Source organism: Euprymna scolopes, chromosome 42, assembly GCF_053919585.1.
Source record: "Euprymna scolopes isolate OS-2025 chromosome 42, ASM5391958v1, whole genome shotgun sequence".
NCBI classification, from domain to species: domain Eukaryota; kingdom Metazoa; phylum Mollusca; class Cephalopoda; order Sepiida; family Sepiolidae; genus Euprymna; species Euprymna scolopes.
In genome coordinates this window covers 607885-623432 of record NC_136523.1, presented here as the reverse complement: position 1 = coordinate 623432, position 15548 = coordinate 607885, and the positions used below count along the sequence as shown (strand labels likewise).

At 34.5% G+C, this 15548-nt stretch overlaps 1 protein-coding gene across 3 annotated transcripts in view; it reads left to right on the top strand.

Moving 5' to 3' along the window:
* The first annotated feature begins 2173 nt into the window (after nucleotides 1-2173).
* LOC145266903 (uncharacterized) overlaps nucleotides 2174-15548 on the top strand; it is a 216837-nt gene continuing 203462 nt past the window's right edge. For all 3 annotated transcript variants that reach the window (XM_080122684.1, XM_080122680.1, XM_080122682.1), the window contains exon 1: nucleotides 2174-2644. The gene's annotated coding sequence lies outside the window, so the exon portion shown is untranslated. The remainder of the gene's footprint in view (nucleotides 2645-15548) is intronic.

The window sequence follows — 15548 nt, the reverse complement described above, 5'->3', positions numbered from 1 at the left end:
TCTAAAACTAAGTTTATCTCATCAACACTAACACTCGGATACTCACTTTACGCCAATTGAAACGAATGGCTCTCTTTTGGAGAAAGCTCCCTGCTTTAATAAGTTTATAGGATTGACCTTTATTCTAGACCTCAAATGGAAGACTGACATAAAATCGGTTTCTAAAGTCTTTTTAACTTTTCTAACGAACTATTTGTACAACGAAAATATCTTTCATTCGACTGTAAATTGGCACAAAAATAAGTTTTGTTTGTTAAACATGCTTTTCTCTTCTTAATTCACATTACCATGTTGGTGAATTTAGCACTTTTTTTTTTTTTTTTTTACATAGGCATCACCACATTATCAAGGCCAAGAGGCCACTCAAGGATAAGGGTTAAAGAGTGTACAGTAGAAATTGGACAATATAGTAATCATTAGTAATGAAAATTTGGTAAATTTGATAACTTATATGGAACGGCTCATCAAGAACTTATTTACGTTAGACTTAAACACCGCCATATTGTAGTCAGCCGTAAAGCAGGAAAACGTAAGACAATTCCACAGGCGTGCAGTTCTAAGAAAGAAGCTTTGTTCATGGAATCTACGTTTAGGTTTAGGCACAGATAAAGAGTGGGGGGAATTATTGATAGTGTTTACAGCTAGACGAGTGTTTCTTGTGAAAGTTTGGCGAGGGGGGACCATAGATTGAAGCTCAGTCGAACACTTTCCATGAAAATAACGCTATATAGTGACTCTTTTATTCATAACAATCATTTTTTGTCATTCATTTTTACGAATATTACTCCAGACAATGCAGGAAGCCACTTGATGAAAAGACCTAAAAAGAACTAATGATGGTTAATGCAAAAACGGGAGATGCCTATAAACTGTAGGATTAAAATAATCAAATCTATAGGTAGGAGGAAAACAGTCTGCAAGAAAAGAGTTCTACAAGTTAACAGGTCTTGGAATAGGAAGCTGTATTATAACGATGTCTCAGAACAGCGAATTGACGAAGGCTGCTATATCAATAATTAAAGCGAATTGACGAAGGCTGCTATATCAATAATTAAAGCGAATTGACGAAGGCTGCTATATCAATAATTAAAGCGAATTGACGAAGGCTGCTATATCAATAATTAAAGCGAATTGACGAAGGCTGCTATATCAATAATTAAAGCGAATTGACGAAGGCTGCTATATCAATAATTAAAGCGAATTGACGAAGGCTGCTATATCAATAATTAAAGCGAATTGACGAAGGGTACTATATCAAATTAACAATCAGTTCTTGGCCTTTTGGTCAAGATCAAATTTGTACGTTTTTTATGTTCAATTTTTTCTTTCTCAATAAAATATATAAATAAGATCAAAGTGTAGTATCTGTTCTTCAGATGCTGCACTTCTATTTCTTGTTCTCTTTCGGTGGAGGAGAAATCCTTCACGACTGAGACAATTTTTATTTTTGTACCTTTTCTCCACGTTAAAAAACGACCCTGGTGTCTAACTCTGTCCCGTGGGGAGGCATAGTAAATAGGTATCAATAATTAAAACAATCTGGAACAGAGAAAGCAAGGAATAAAGCAGACAATTCGAAAGAACACGTGTTTAATAATACTAACAACATAACGTCTGTGAAGGAGAGGAAAAATGTGAAGTTACTTATCATTAATTGTCAACGTGGATCTTGGAACATTTCCAAGGACGCGACCATCGACTATATTCTATCCAAGCCACGATCCATGCTACACGTTTATTATACTTAAACGTATAGCGGTGAATATTCAATGGCGAACATATCGATGGACAAACATAGCCTTTTCTTATTTAACATGGCGAAAGAGGGGTATTTACATAGAAGTTACAAAAGGCTGACAATATGGAGCACCGAATAAGCTTTGAGCAAATAGTAGTGGTATTAATCTTAATTGGCCTTAATCACTCTCAGCAAGCAAGGTGACTATATACCATTGACGCACAGAAGTGATTCACTGTTGTGGCCGTTTTGATTCCCGGGGTCAACTCCTTGATTGTATGCCCTAAAGACTCAAGTATAAGTTCTAGTCCTAAGAAATATTACGAGAAAAAAGATAGTTTGAATATGATTGGTTGCATTCCCACCCCTAACTTGAATGCCTGGGGACCCCGCCTATCCCCATCCATCCCTCCTCTTGACGCCACTACCGGACTCATATAACAAATAACTACGACAGCACATTACCTGCTGTTTTCTGGCTGTCCAACTTCCGAAATATTGCATTGTTAATAAATACCTGCCCGGGCGACTACAACTGTTGAAGGCGACAAAAGTGTCCGTCTTTACGTCGAACCGACCAATCATTTATCACTGAGAGTTAACACACACGCACTCAAAAGAAAAAAAATTATATAAAAAAAAACAAAAAAACATAAAAGCGAAGGGTAGTCGGCTATTTTTATTTTGTCTTACGACGTTAATATCAGAAGTACTTTTTTCTTTTTCGTATCGAGAAATATAACCCGATTGCTAAGAGCCTTTTTTTTTTTATAAACAATAGCTTTGTTATATATTATTTTGATCCTACGTGTACACAACTATACATGTACATAGCTACGCGCACGTGTTAAAAGGGAAATAACAATGTTCCACGCTACAAAACGTGGCTAATACCCGAACATAAAGGTAAGTTTCTAAAGTATATTTAAATTGTTTCTATTTATTTTACTATTCAAAAACTTACTGCTATTTCTTAAGCACTCCAAATTTTCAAATTTCTCTGGTAAAACAAGTGTTTTTTCCTGAAATCTCATTTAGAGCAAGAATCTCTAAATTATTATTTGCTAGGAATGTTTAAACGAGTCGCTCACTGGGAACATATTTTTTCAGAAATCTACATGACAACAAATCTCTCCAGATTTCCAATACTCTATTTCTTTCGATTAACGTTGCTAGTCACTTTCCGTTTTCGCAACAGCTGTTTACAACTGATTTCTAGCTGATAATGGCCGTACAATAATTACCTCAAAATTATAGTACTCAGTGGAAGTCTGACTGGTGCTCTCTCTCCTCATTTATTACAATAGTTTTAGTTTCCTTGGTTTCATGAAATTTCTATATTGCTAGTTGGGTTTAGGCAGGGTTAATCTGTTTCAATTTAGCTCTGATTGGTTGGTGTCACTTAGTTATGTAGGTTGAGCTCTGCAGTCAATAACCTTTTCTCAATATTTTTTTATCAGTATCGTAGTTTTGTATGGTGTTAAGCTTTCCTTTGATTTCTCCTTTTTTTTTATCCTGTTTGGGGGGAATTTCTCCTAGTACTCTTACAGAGTATTACTGTAGTTTGTTTCAGATTCCCTCCATTTATCTGCCAAGTTCCATGTTTTCTTAATTTTTCTGCTTTCTTGATCTTCACACTGACTTACTAACACGGCCAAAATCTATTTGGCAGTTTATTTCATGTTCCGTCTCCTTGCTTGGATGAAGTTTGATTGTAATGTTCTGGTATTTTTCCCTTCAAATACATTTTGCCGGATTTTTATCAAATCTTTTTTTTTCCTAGAGAAAGACAGAGAATAAGATCAATTCTTTAAGAGGAGATTTATCGGGATAATGTAAAGCTCAACAAACTGTTATGGAGCTTATATAGATATCAAACTATATATATATATATATATATATATATATATATATATATATATATATATATTCATTAATCCAATGAATAAATAAATCTTATTTAGACAAAAAATTGATTAAAAAAATTTAATTATTCATCCATCAATACAAGAAAATGGGGGTGATTTTTTTTTTTTTTTTTTTTTTTTGAAAACTTAAAATTATAGATATTTTGTTCCTGTGTCAGAATATTCTTTAGTTCTGAGATTGAATTAGATCTGAAAATAAACTTTTCTTTGACGTATTTTGCAATTCACCAATTTTCTATGTTTATATCTATCACTTTCACCCTCTCTTACTGTAGCTTAATTGGTATCCACTCTTCTTTTATATAGTTTATCTCTGCCCCTTTCTTCCTCAACTGTCGAAGTTTAATATATAAAGTAAAGACTAAAAAGAATAGGATAGTTCGTTAATAGCAAAAGTGCATACAGTCCAAAATAATAATACTACATAATCTACAGGTAGAGGTTCATAGAGAGGGTGGAACAAGGGTAGACATAGCAAATAGAAACTAATGGAAAAAATATTTCTCTTTTTAAAATAATTAACTGGCTTTGCAAACTCAGGATTTCCCGATTAAAACAATTGGGTTACCCGATGGGTCAGAAGTTTTTTCCAAGTAGATTTTGAATGCCCATCATATTCAAGTAAGTCTGAAACAGCATTTTAGCCAGTCTATCACATTTAAGTTATAAATTTTATGTTGGCCTGTCACGCATTTTCATCGTTAAACGAACAGTGTGAATGGATGTATCTTAAGAATACCAGATTAAATGAACGCATCTTAAAAAAATATTTGTTGTTCTTGATTCCAGTTTTATTAGTCGATAAAATTAAAAGTTCAACTAGAAATGACCAGAAACAACTGTCGGCATCATAAAAATCAATGAATTGATTTCGATTTTTTTAGATTGATTTGTTTCAATTATTCGGACTACTGTTCTCATAGTGGATGTTCTTCTCACAACAACGTTTCGATTTATGTAACCTTCAGCCATCTTCAGGTGTGTTTTGTTAAACTCGGAAATCTGTCGAACTCAGAAATCTATACAAAATTTCGAACAGAATCTACGAGGGTAGCTTACTCTCATTCCGTCAGTCATAACTGAATAGAAGTCTTAAGTGATTCTTAATGTATTCTTAATATCGCCTGCACTGAGGATTGAACTTTTAACCTCTAGAAGACTGTCACTTAGAACTGATTATTATTTGCGCCACAAATAAAAATGCTTCTATCAACCCAGTTACAGCTGATGGAACAAGGTCAAACTATCCCAGTGGATTAAATAAAAAAATCCGCAATTTTCCTGCTTTGTCAGAAACATCACTCAGGGAATGTGAGAACTAAAGAATAAAATAACGAAAACAAAGGTTAAAAATTTGTTGAAAATAAACAAAAGGTTTTCCAATTATCTCTTTCATTTCTGTTGTTGCCCTCATCTCTGTAAAAGAGTAATAAAAAATGCAAGAGAGCTATATGCTCAGTCCGTTAAATCCAAAGTAGCTGAGCAGCAACTTAGTTCCCACCAGTTTTGGCAAATAGCAAATAGGATCCTGAACAGAAGCGTGCGTTCTATCACAACCATCATCAATGGACCAGAGGTCATCTCGTCAGCATTAGACAAGGCCAAACTATTTGCCAAGAACTTTGCAGCTAATTCTACCCCATGCGACCAAGGCTGTATTTCCTCCTATAACAGACAACACGCTATGCAGCATACAAATATCTGTGCGTGAGGTCGCCAAGCTAATCAAGAACCTTGATTCCAGTAAAGCAACTGGCCCTGACAGCATTCCAATTGTAGTGTTGGAAAAGCTTCAACCTTAACTTACAAAACTGTTTAAGCGTTGCCTTAAGGAGAACTGTTTCCCAACACCCTGGAAAACCTCATTAGTATGTCCTGTATTTAAGAATTCAGGTGATAAGTCGCCCCCCTCTCAGTACAGACCAATAAGTCTCCTGTGTGTCATGAGTAAGTTGCTGGAATCCATATTAAATAGAGAAGTAGTCAATCACCTCAGCAGAAATAACCTTCTTAATGACATGCAATATGGTTTCCATTCTACCAGATTTACGGTAGATTAGTGAATCTCTCGACAAAGGCTTCCTTTCTAGGGCTATTGCTCTTGACATATCAAAGGCCTTCGATAAGGTATGGCATAAGGGCCTACTTCACAAGATTTCCAGCTACGGTATAACTAGAAATATTTTCTCAATCATTAAATCATTTCTCTCTGATAGGCTCATAACAGTAGTTGATGGGCAGAAATCAGAGGCTCATAAGAGTAGTGGTAGATGGACAAAAATCGGAGGCCTGCAATATAAATGCTGGAGTCCCTCAGGGGTCAATCCTGGGCCCAATTCCCTTCCTGATTTACATCAATGATCTCCCTAAACACATACTTGAATCATTCATTGACATCTATGCTGATTACACAACCATCTATGGCAACACATCAAAGGCTGTAAATGACAAAGTTCTCTCTGATTCTCTCTCCTCTGATCTTGAGCGCATGGTACAGTGGGGGGAAATGGTGGCTGGTTACTTTTAATGCATCTAAAACCAAGCTCCTATCTTTACATCATCAACGCTCTGATCCCCATCTGGTATCAATTGAAATGGATGGCTCTCGTCTAGGGAAAGCTCCATGTTTTGATAAGCTTCTGGGTTTGACCTTTACTCCTGACCTGAAATGGAACATGTACATCAAGTCAGTTGCCAAGATCGCTGGAAAAATGGTAGGATCCTTCTACCGCTTCCGAAGATATCTCACTGCTGATGCAATTCTCTATCTATATAAAAGCCAAGTACATCCAAGGATGGAGTAATGCTGCCACATCTGGGCAGGAGCTGCTAAAAACAGCCTATCCTGCCTTGACAGAGTACAAAATAGGCTTCGTGGCTTAGTGGGAGTTGCCCTTTCCTCTTTCACAGGAGAGACGTTGTGAGCCTGTCTTTGTTTTATCGTTATTTCCATGGAAAGTGCTCGTCTGAGCTCCAATTTGGGGTCCCATCTCGCCAATTTTTCATGATTAACACCTGTCTAGCTGAAACCACTGTCAAAAATTTTCCCCACTCTCTATCTGTGCCAAAACCAAAACGTAGATTCCATGAACAAAGCTTCTTTCTTAAAAGTGCACGCCTGTGGAACTCTCTTCCGTTTGCCTGTTTCCCACCTGACTACAACCTGGATGTCTTCAAGTCCAACATAAACAAATTCCTGATGAACCGCCCTCTTAAGTAAGACACTTTATCAAATCTCCAATACTAATGATTACTATGATACTATCCCATTGATTACTGTACATGTAATAACCCTTATCCCCGAGTGGCTTCCGGGCATTGATAAGTGGTGACTACCTTGTAAAAAAAAAGTTCACTTTCTACTTTACTAAACCTATTCATATAACGCCTATCGTTATCTATTAGGTTGACAAGAAAGTTCTTGTGGAATTTTTAATTTTGATTTCAAATGTATTTTCAAATAAGTTTTCTTTATAATACCTTTACTTTATGTATTATTTTAAAGAGCGTTTTTCGTTTTATCTAATCGTTTAAATTACAATCGTTTCAAAACAATTGTCATTTTTCAAAACATTTAATACAAGATGGCAAAAAAGCAAATTTTCAATTCAAGCTAGGCTGAAAAGCCGCTGAAACAGCTCGCAATATCAACGAAGCATTTGGCTCAAGAACCACGACTGCAAGAACAGCACAATGGTGGTTTAAGAAATTTCGTGGTGGCGATGAGAGTTCTGAAGATGATGAGTGTAGTGGTCGGCCATCAGATGTTGACAACGATTAATTAAGAGCCTTAGTCGAAGCCATTCCATGCAAAAATGTTTGAGAACTTGCTTCTGAATTAGATGTAACATATACGACAATTCCCAAATACTTGATAGAGATTAGAAAACAAAAAAAACTTGATAAATGGGTGCCCCACAAATTGAACGACAACCACAGGAAACGCCGTTATGAAGTGTCATCTTCCCTTCTTTTATGCAACAAGGACGACCTGTTTCTCGACCGGGTTGTTACTTGCGATGAAAAGTGGGTTCTTTACGACAACCGGCGACGCTCAGCTCAGTGGTTAGACACAACACTTCCTGAAGTCAGAGTTGCACCAAAGAAGATCATGCTGACTGTTTAGTAGTCTGCGACCCGTCCTATGCATTACAGTTTTTTTGAATGCAGGCGAAACCATTACAGTGGTAACAAATGGATGAAATGCATCAGAAACTTCGGCAACAACACCCAGCATACATCAAGAGAAATGGCCCAATCTTCCTGTACGACAATGCACGACCACACGTAGCTAAACCGACCATGCAGAAGTCGAACGAATTGGATTAGGAAACTCTTCCTCATTTGCCATACTCTCCAGACGTCTCGCCTACTGACGGCTACTTTTTCAAGCATCTCGACAACTTTCTGCATGAGAAATGATTCAAAAAGTTAAACGATATCAAAAACGCTTTCATAAACTTTATCGCCACTAGAACGCAATATTTTTATGTTGCTGACATAAATACTCAAGTTTTGTATTGACAAAAGTGTGTTGATTCTAATGGTGCTTATTTCGATCAATAAATTTTTAATTGATATGTTATGTTAAAAAGTTAAAAACCACAAGATCCTTCTTGTCAACCTGATAGTTTTTGGTCTTAGAATTGTTTTTATTTTTTTGTGGTTTTCTTTTTCCTTTTAGCTCCTTACATCAAGTCGCTTCATGCTTTGCCTCAAGTGACTTTCATTAAAATGAATTATGTTCAAATTCCAGAGTTCGACAGAAAAATTCCAGAGTTCAAGAAGACGCACCCGAAGAAGGTCGGAGGATAACATTCAAGATTAGAATAGTTGTGAAAACAACGGAAATAAAATAATGATTGTAACAAGAAGAAAACCCCAATCGAAAAGACCTTGGAAGTTTCTAATCCAAAAATCCGTGATTATGTCTGTGTAATCAAAAATGATAAGTGACCTCGCTCTTTAATATGATCGGTAGAACGAGTGGAAAAACATTCGGGTTGCACGTTTTCGTTTCTTTCACATATCGTTTATATTTCGACTTCATTGACATAGAAGTGACAATTACTTTTTTTAAACGGTTGCAGTGTTAGAAAAAGGGAGGGGGAGGGAGAGAAATAGCAGTTGCTTTAATATTACATATGCGGCAAAATGTAATGGAGATATTTTTGACTTTAACTTTTGTCAGTCGTTAAGACTACCGTCCTTCAAATCGCATTGTTGTTGTTGTTGTTGTTGTTGTTCATCATTCATTCATCTCAACTAAAACAAATGATTATTTGTTTCCTCGACACCTTTCTAGTTATAACTCTTTCTAGAAAGTCAGTCTGTTTTTAATCACTTTTTAGTCACCGTCATTTGTTTTATATTTCTTTGCCTCCCCCCGCCCCCGCCGAACAACCACCTGGGGGGCGACTCCATCATAAATGGACATTTCTTGCTACGACGTTTTTTATAAATGAAACCATCTCTCCATTCAGTTTCCGCGTGATCATGTGAATCGCTGCTTTTAACATGACTTGGCACTGATAAGCCGTTTGTAATGTTCGATGGGGGAATCCATTTGATCTCACAAGAAGACCGGTATTTTTCGTCGACAGAAAACAGTTGTAGTTGTAGTTGGCTCAATGTGTAGTGGCGGTCATAATCAGCATAGTATAAATATAACAACAGAGGTTTCTTATTTTGTAGTTTATAACATTCTCATCTCTTTTCTCTGCAGTTATAAAATCTGAAACAGTACACATCATTACAAGTTTTATTTACTTGTAGATTTATTTCGTTTTCTTTTATAAGCTCACTTGATATAGTTTGACATAAGCATATTCATCACCTGCCACGCTGACCAAGTCTGCAAAACAATAATTTCCATCAATATATGACATGAAAAGTTAAACAAGTGGGGGGAGGGTTACATATGTTTATGAGTCGAGATGACGAATGGCGTCACGTTTTTCTAGTTGAGAGAGAACAAAGGTTTAATAGTTCTCGACATCTTGGTTAAATTCAGAGATCTCCATCTTCTATGAAATAACGACGTTTTGGGACTGAACAGTTCTGTTGTCCCTGATGATATTTGACCAATTCAGCCTGTCTTCGTTTTTTTTCTGCAAATTCATTTGAAATTTCAACATTTTCGCCAAAATTGCTTTGAAATCTTCAATCGATGCTTATTTTTCTCTTTTAATAAAAAAATTCCACGTAACCTTTTTCCCTTTCATAACGATCAACACAAGTAGATCTTGAGACCAGAAGAAAAAAATTAATTACATCTCCCCCTTTCTTAATTGAAGTTTACTTTTTTCCTGGACAAAAAGTTAAAATCAAATTTCTTTTGTCACAATATTTACTTTTCTATTTGCGAAAAAAAAATCAAAGGATAAAAATACGAAAACCCGAGAAGTCACTTGTAAGTTAAAAAAAAAAAATACAACTTACGGATTTTTGATTTCTAACTTTTTATCCGTTAAACAATCCTTATCTTTTTTTTTTAGCTGGTGCGACGAATTGAGATGTGAAGATTCCTAGAAATAATCCTCCAGAATCTAGTAGAGTTCAGTGCAACTTTCAAAATTGCATCTTGACCCTTAAAATGTTTTCTGTCAGGTTCTACAGTACGGACTCTCTGATTTGTGAGCGTTTTTGGAAGATATCTGCCTGATCGAATACGTTGTCGCAAGGTCGATGTTACTGAGTTTTTTTTCAATAGGATATTTTTAGTTCGAATATCTTTTCGCTAGCTGTTGTGGGGTATTTCAAACTCGAGCTTCCATCGTAAAGTTCACTATCAGTGGTTCGGTAAGTACTTATAACAATATATGCGTGTGCATGTATATACATATTTATGCACACACACACACACACACACACACACACACACACACACACACACACACACACACACACACACACACACACACACAAACGCCTATCTGTATATACGAAGTACCGTCAATAAGTTTCCAGATTTTTTTATACAGGCATTTAAAATTGTCGTATACTCTTGAGCATGTTTCAGCTATAATCTTATGAGATGACTGACCAATTTTTATGATTTCATGTTCAAATGAACAGCTGCAGCAGGAATTGGAATATACCCTATATACGACTGTCGTTTAGGCAATCGGGTTTCGATCCTGGCTTGAAGTAATTGCTTGCCTAGCTGCACTGATGAGCTGTGGAACAGCGAAACAGTACTGTATGTGGATGACTAATAATGCTCCCTATCTTAGGTTCAGCATTTGGAAAGTGATATACAAATTGTCCATTAGCGTATGAAGCGATGATCTTTGTGTAAACAAATTGAGCTTAGTTATTTGGACAATGTCAAAACATTGTTAATTCACTGGCCACATAGCAGCAGCCATATAGCGCAACGGTTAGAAGCCCGGACTGTCGTTTGATCAATCGGGTTTCGATCCTGGCTTGAGGTAGTTGCTTGTCTAGTCGCACTGATGAGCTGTGAAACAGTACTGTATGTGGATGACTATATATATATATATATATATATATATTTATATATATATATATATATATATATTGTGTATATTTAGGAAGCGTTCTTCTATCTATGCAAACTTTTTAAAACAAAAGAATTATCTTTTTTTACTTTTTCAATTTTTCTAATCTTTTTAATTTTAAAATTAAAATGATTAATAAATGTTCTATATGTATCACAAGTAGTTTTGATTCTTCGTCGAATCATCTTCAGGTTACATGAACAATATAACAAATATCTGGGCATAAAGAACATTTCAAAACAACAACCGAGAACGCTGCATGTCGAATCGTTAAGCGTCAACAATAAAACGGTTTTATTTTGAGATAGGAGCTTTAAAATTTATGCTGCGAGGGAGCGACAGAATTCGCTCCTAAGAATAAATTGTATCTCCGTTAAACATTCAAAAATATTTGTACTTGTTTTGTATGTAATGTTTTTTTTTATTGCGGGATGCTTGAAAACAAGTATAATTAAGCAGAGAAATTCTGTTGTTCATTGTTTTAATGGAAATGTATGTTTGCTTAAGTATGAACCCTTAAGAAAGTGAACAATCTAAGGATACCCCTCCCCGAAAATCAATGTACGTTTATATTTTATAACTAATTTCTCAGACATATCCCTGTTTACTGACCCAATAAACAAGTTAATAGACATACGTTTTCGGACAGTTTGTGAATTTTGGAGGAAGCCAGTTCAATCCATCCAGGGTGACTGCCGCTTCGGTCCGGTACTGTAAACAAGTTACTCTTGTCGCTTCTCTTTATTTTTGTATCCAAATCTGAGCAACCCAAATCCGCTCCTCCGAATGGCAACAAATGTCTACGCACTAGTTAAGAATTTGTGAGTCTTAATTACAGGTTTTGATTGCATTTAACTGACTGACCCGCAGTCGAAAAGAGCACTTTAATAATTAGAGTATTTTACTTCAGAAGTGAGAATTTTGTGCTTTAAAAAAGAAAAAAAAAAATTAAAACTTGTCTGGGTCACAAATTCTTTGAAATAAATATCCTAGAAAACAACAAAAGCCCCTTTGAATTCTCCATCATCGTTTTTACGAAAACATTCTCACGAATAGATTCCAAATGTGTATATTATCTGAATAAAATTAACAATTATAAAAATTTAAGAATTACGAATATAAATGATTCACAGAATAACACATTTATCCCGGGATACGCCGGAGTTGCCCTTTAGTAAGCCCATCGTCTCTGTTTTACATTGCGGTCATGAAACACATTTAATAGGATATTTTAATACTAATGAGTCACCACATCAAGGACAAAAGCCACCCGAGGATAAGAATTATTGGGATTTTCATTTAGACGATGAAAGGGTGGAAACGGTAAATGAAATTTGACTGCCTAAAGGACAGCACAAAAAATATTTGTTGAAATTGAATTTAAAAATGACTGTTGTGATCTGAAAGGAAGAGAGGCAGCCGTGTGATGATGTGTTTCACAGACGGGAAGTTCTTTGAAAGAAACTCAGTTCATGGAAATTCCGTTTAGTCTTAAGTACGCAGAGGAAGAAACAAGCAATCTTTGTAGTGATGTTAGTTGGAGGAGGTCTGTTGCGAATGTTCTACAAGGAGAAACCAGAGACTGAGGCTCAATCGAGCACATTCCATAAAAATTACAATGAACGGAAAGCGGTACTTCTCCAAAATCACTCCTCCATGAAAAATAAATAAATAAATAAATAAAAGTAAAAAGTAAAAACTGTGATGTACGAACCTGTGATGGAAAGAAAATAGCATACACCAAAAATCACGTAAATTGATTAAGTAGTTTCATAAGAAAAAAAAAAAAATGTGGTTACACGAACAGCCACAATATTGCAACGCTATATTGAAAACGGGCTGAAAGGACAAGAGAAATAACTCCAAGTAAGTTAAACTTTTAGAAAGCCTTTCTTAACATAAGGAGAGTGACGTTGGAGAAACTCAAATTCGCTTAAAAATTATTTTATGTATAAAAATAAAACTACTCGATTAATTTACGTGATTTTTTGGTGTCTGATATTTTCCTTTCGTCACGAGTACATTCATCATATAGGTTTTTCTTTCATTTTTCTTTTTTTTTTTTAGATAAATATTCTAGTCAAACGCCGAGAAAACTACAAACGTTTCTTCTGTGAGAAACTATTGCAATGAAGAGAAGAGATTTTCCCTGAAAAGATTGCAATATCGATTTTTTTTTTTTAAATTCTTTCAAAACAAGAACTTGTTCTCGGAACGGCACCCTCCCTGGTGTGGCAGCAGTATTTTATTGTAACACTTATTTGTAGGTACGGGCAAAAATGAATGCTGACGCTCAAAATATATAAACATTTTGACCCCTCCCTTTACCTAAAAATTCACCAAAAAATCAGGAAATTAACCAATTTTAATAAAATTTTCAGTATTTATCAAATAATGATCCCGGAATATAATGAACTAATTATTTTTGTTTAAATCTTAGTGAAAATGTATTATTTTGTTTAAACAAAAAATACCTTTACTAAAGTTATAGTTTTCAGTAGTAAATAAAAACCGCAAGAATTTATTTTTGCTTTTTTATATAAATAAAGCATCGTAATTTGTAACAATAAAAATAAAATAAAATAATTTTTACAGGAACATTACGAAAAACACCCTGAAGTCAATATTAATGAATTCGATATAACTCGAAGAAAAATGAATTTCTCGAACTACTGATATTTCCATAGAATTAAGCATTGTTTATTTAATATTTTCACACAAAAAATATGATTGCAAAAAATATTTCTACTATTTTTTTTAAATTGCAGGTTTCGCATAATTTTTATATGCCAGAATTTAATAATTTCCTTGCTCGCAAGAATGTGACACTTTCGGTGTAACATATTTTTTTTTATATAATATTGAACAATAATTAAAAAAAATTAATTTAAAAACAGGAACATACAAAAATGATTAAATTAAAAAATGGAAAAATTTATACAAACGTTCCATGTCGGTAACTACGGATGCCCATTCTTGAAAAAAAAAAAAAAAAAAATGAAACCTGTCCATTTTGCCCCCTCCACCTCTGCTCCCTATCTTTTCCCTCCAACTACCCGATGTCATTTTCAGATACGTTTCAAATTGTGTAAAGTCGACTTTAAGTTTCACGTAAACATTCCGATTAATTAATACGTAAGTTTGTATTTTTTTAAATGTTAATTTTTTCAATTATTATAAATTGTTTCCTTTCCACTTTGAATTCTGTATAGATATTAATAAATAATAGTGTAAACTTTTTTTTCAATGAATAAATTGTCAGTATAATTAATGAATTTAATTAACATTTATGCCGTTTATGAAAGTTTAAATTCTATCAATAATTGTTTGAACTTTTATAATGAATAAATTATCATTGTAACTTAGTGAATTAAATTCACTGAATTTAATTGAGTCAACTAAGTTGACCTTCCAATGATCGATAACCCGGAACATTGTTATATAATAATGAAATTATGTCATTAATGTGCTTCCGTATTTATTTGAATATTACCGCCATGACTTTTTTTTTTACAAGAAATTAATTTTGTTGCTACCATGGCCATATTTTTGGATAATTATTACCCTTTTTAGCAAAAGTACATTTATTGTATTAATTCATTATTTTAAGACTTTAACTTAATACTTCACTTGGAAATAATTTCAGAAAACATATTTCTCTTGCCAGAAAAATGTAAACACGATTTTTGTCATGATGAATTTTTACGTGAAATGTACGGTTTTTCAGATTTGAGATAAAATTATTCCATATATTTTTTATTTCACACGCTATTTTTTCTTTGAGAAATTAACTTTAACCTATAATCTTTTAAACATAATAAAAAAGTAACCGAAGATTTAGAAAATATTATGATTAACCGGCGTTTAAAACCAGGTCCCATACCGAAGCAGGCATTAGAATTGCCCGTACCTACTTATCTGACTTGTATGCGCGTAGAGGATGTCATCTGAGGTAATTTTTAGAATGTTTCAACCTTTTGAGCAGCAACTTTAGCAACAAATTTGACATAAGTTTTCTATTTCAGATCGATAGCGAAAGTTACTTCGATAATTTTATTCACGCAAAGGATGGGGGACATTTATTTCAACTGAAGCAAAACAAGGGGTTATCTTTCAGATGGTGCCGGGAAAACTCGTCCCGGGAAAACTCGTCTCGGGAAAACTCGTCTCCGGAAAACTCGTCTCCGGAAAACTCGTCTCGGGAAAACTCGTCCCCTTTCGCTAGGTAGGAAAACTGGTCCCTTATTGAATAAATATCGATTGAAAACACATTTTATGATCGTTCTTGAAGGAGATATTGTTTTTTAAAATAAACTATAGCCCCCCCCATAATATTTAAAAAAAAATATTTTTACTTGT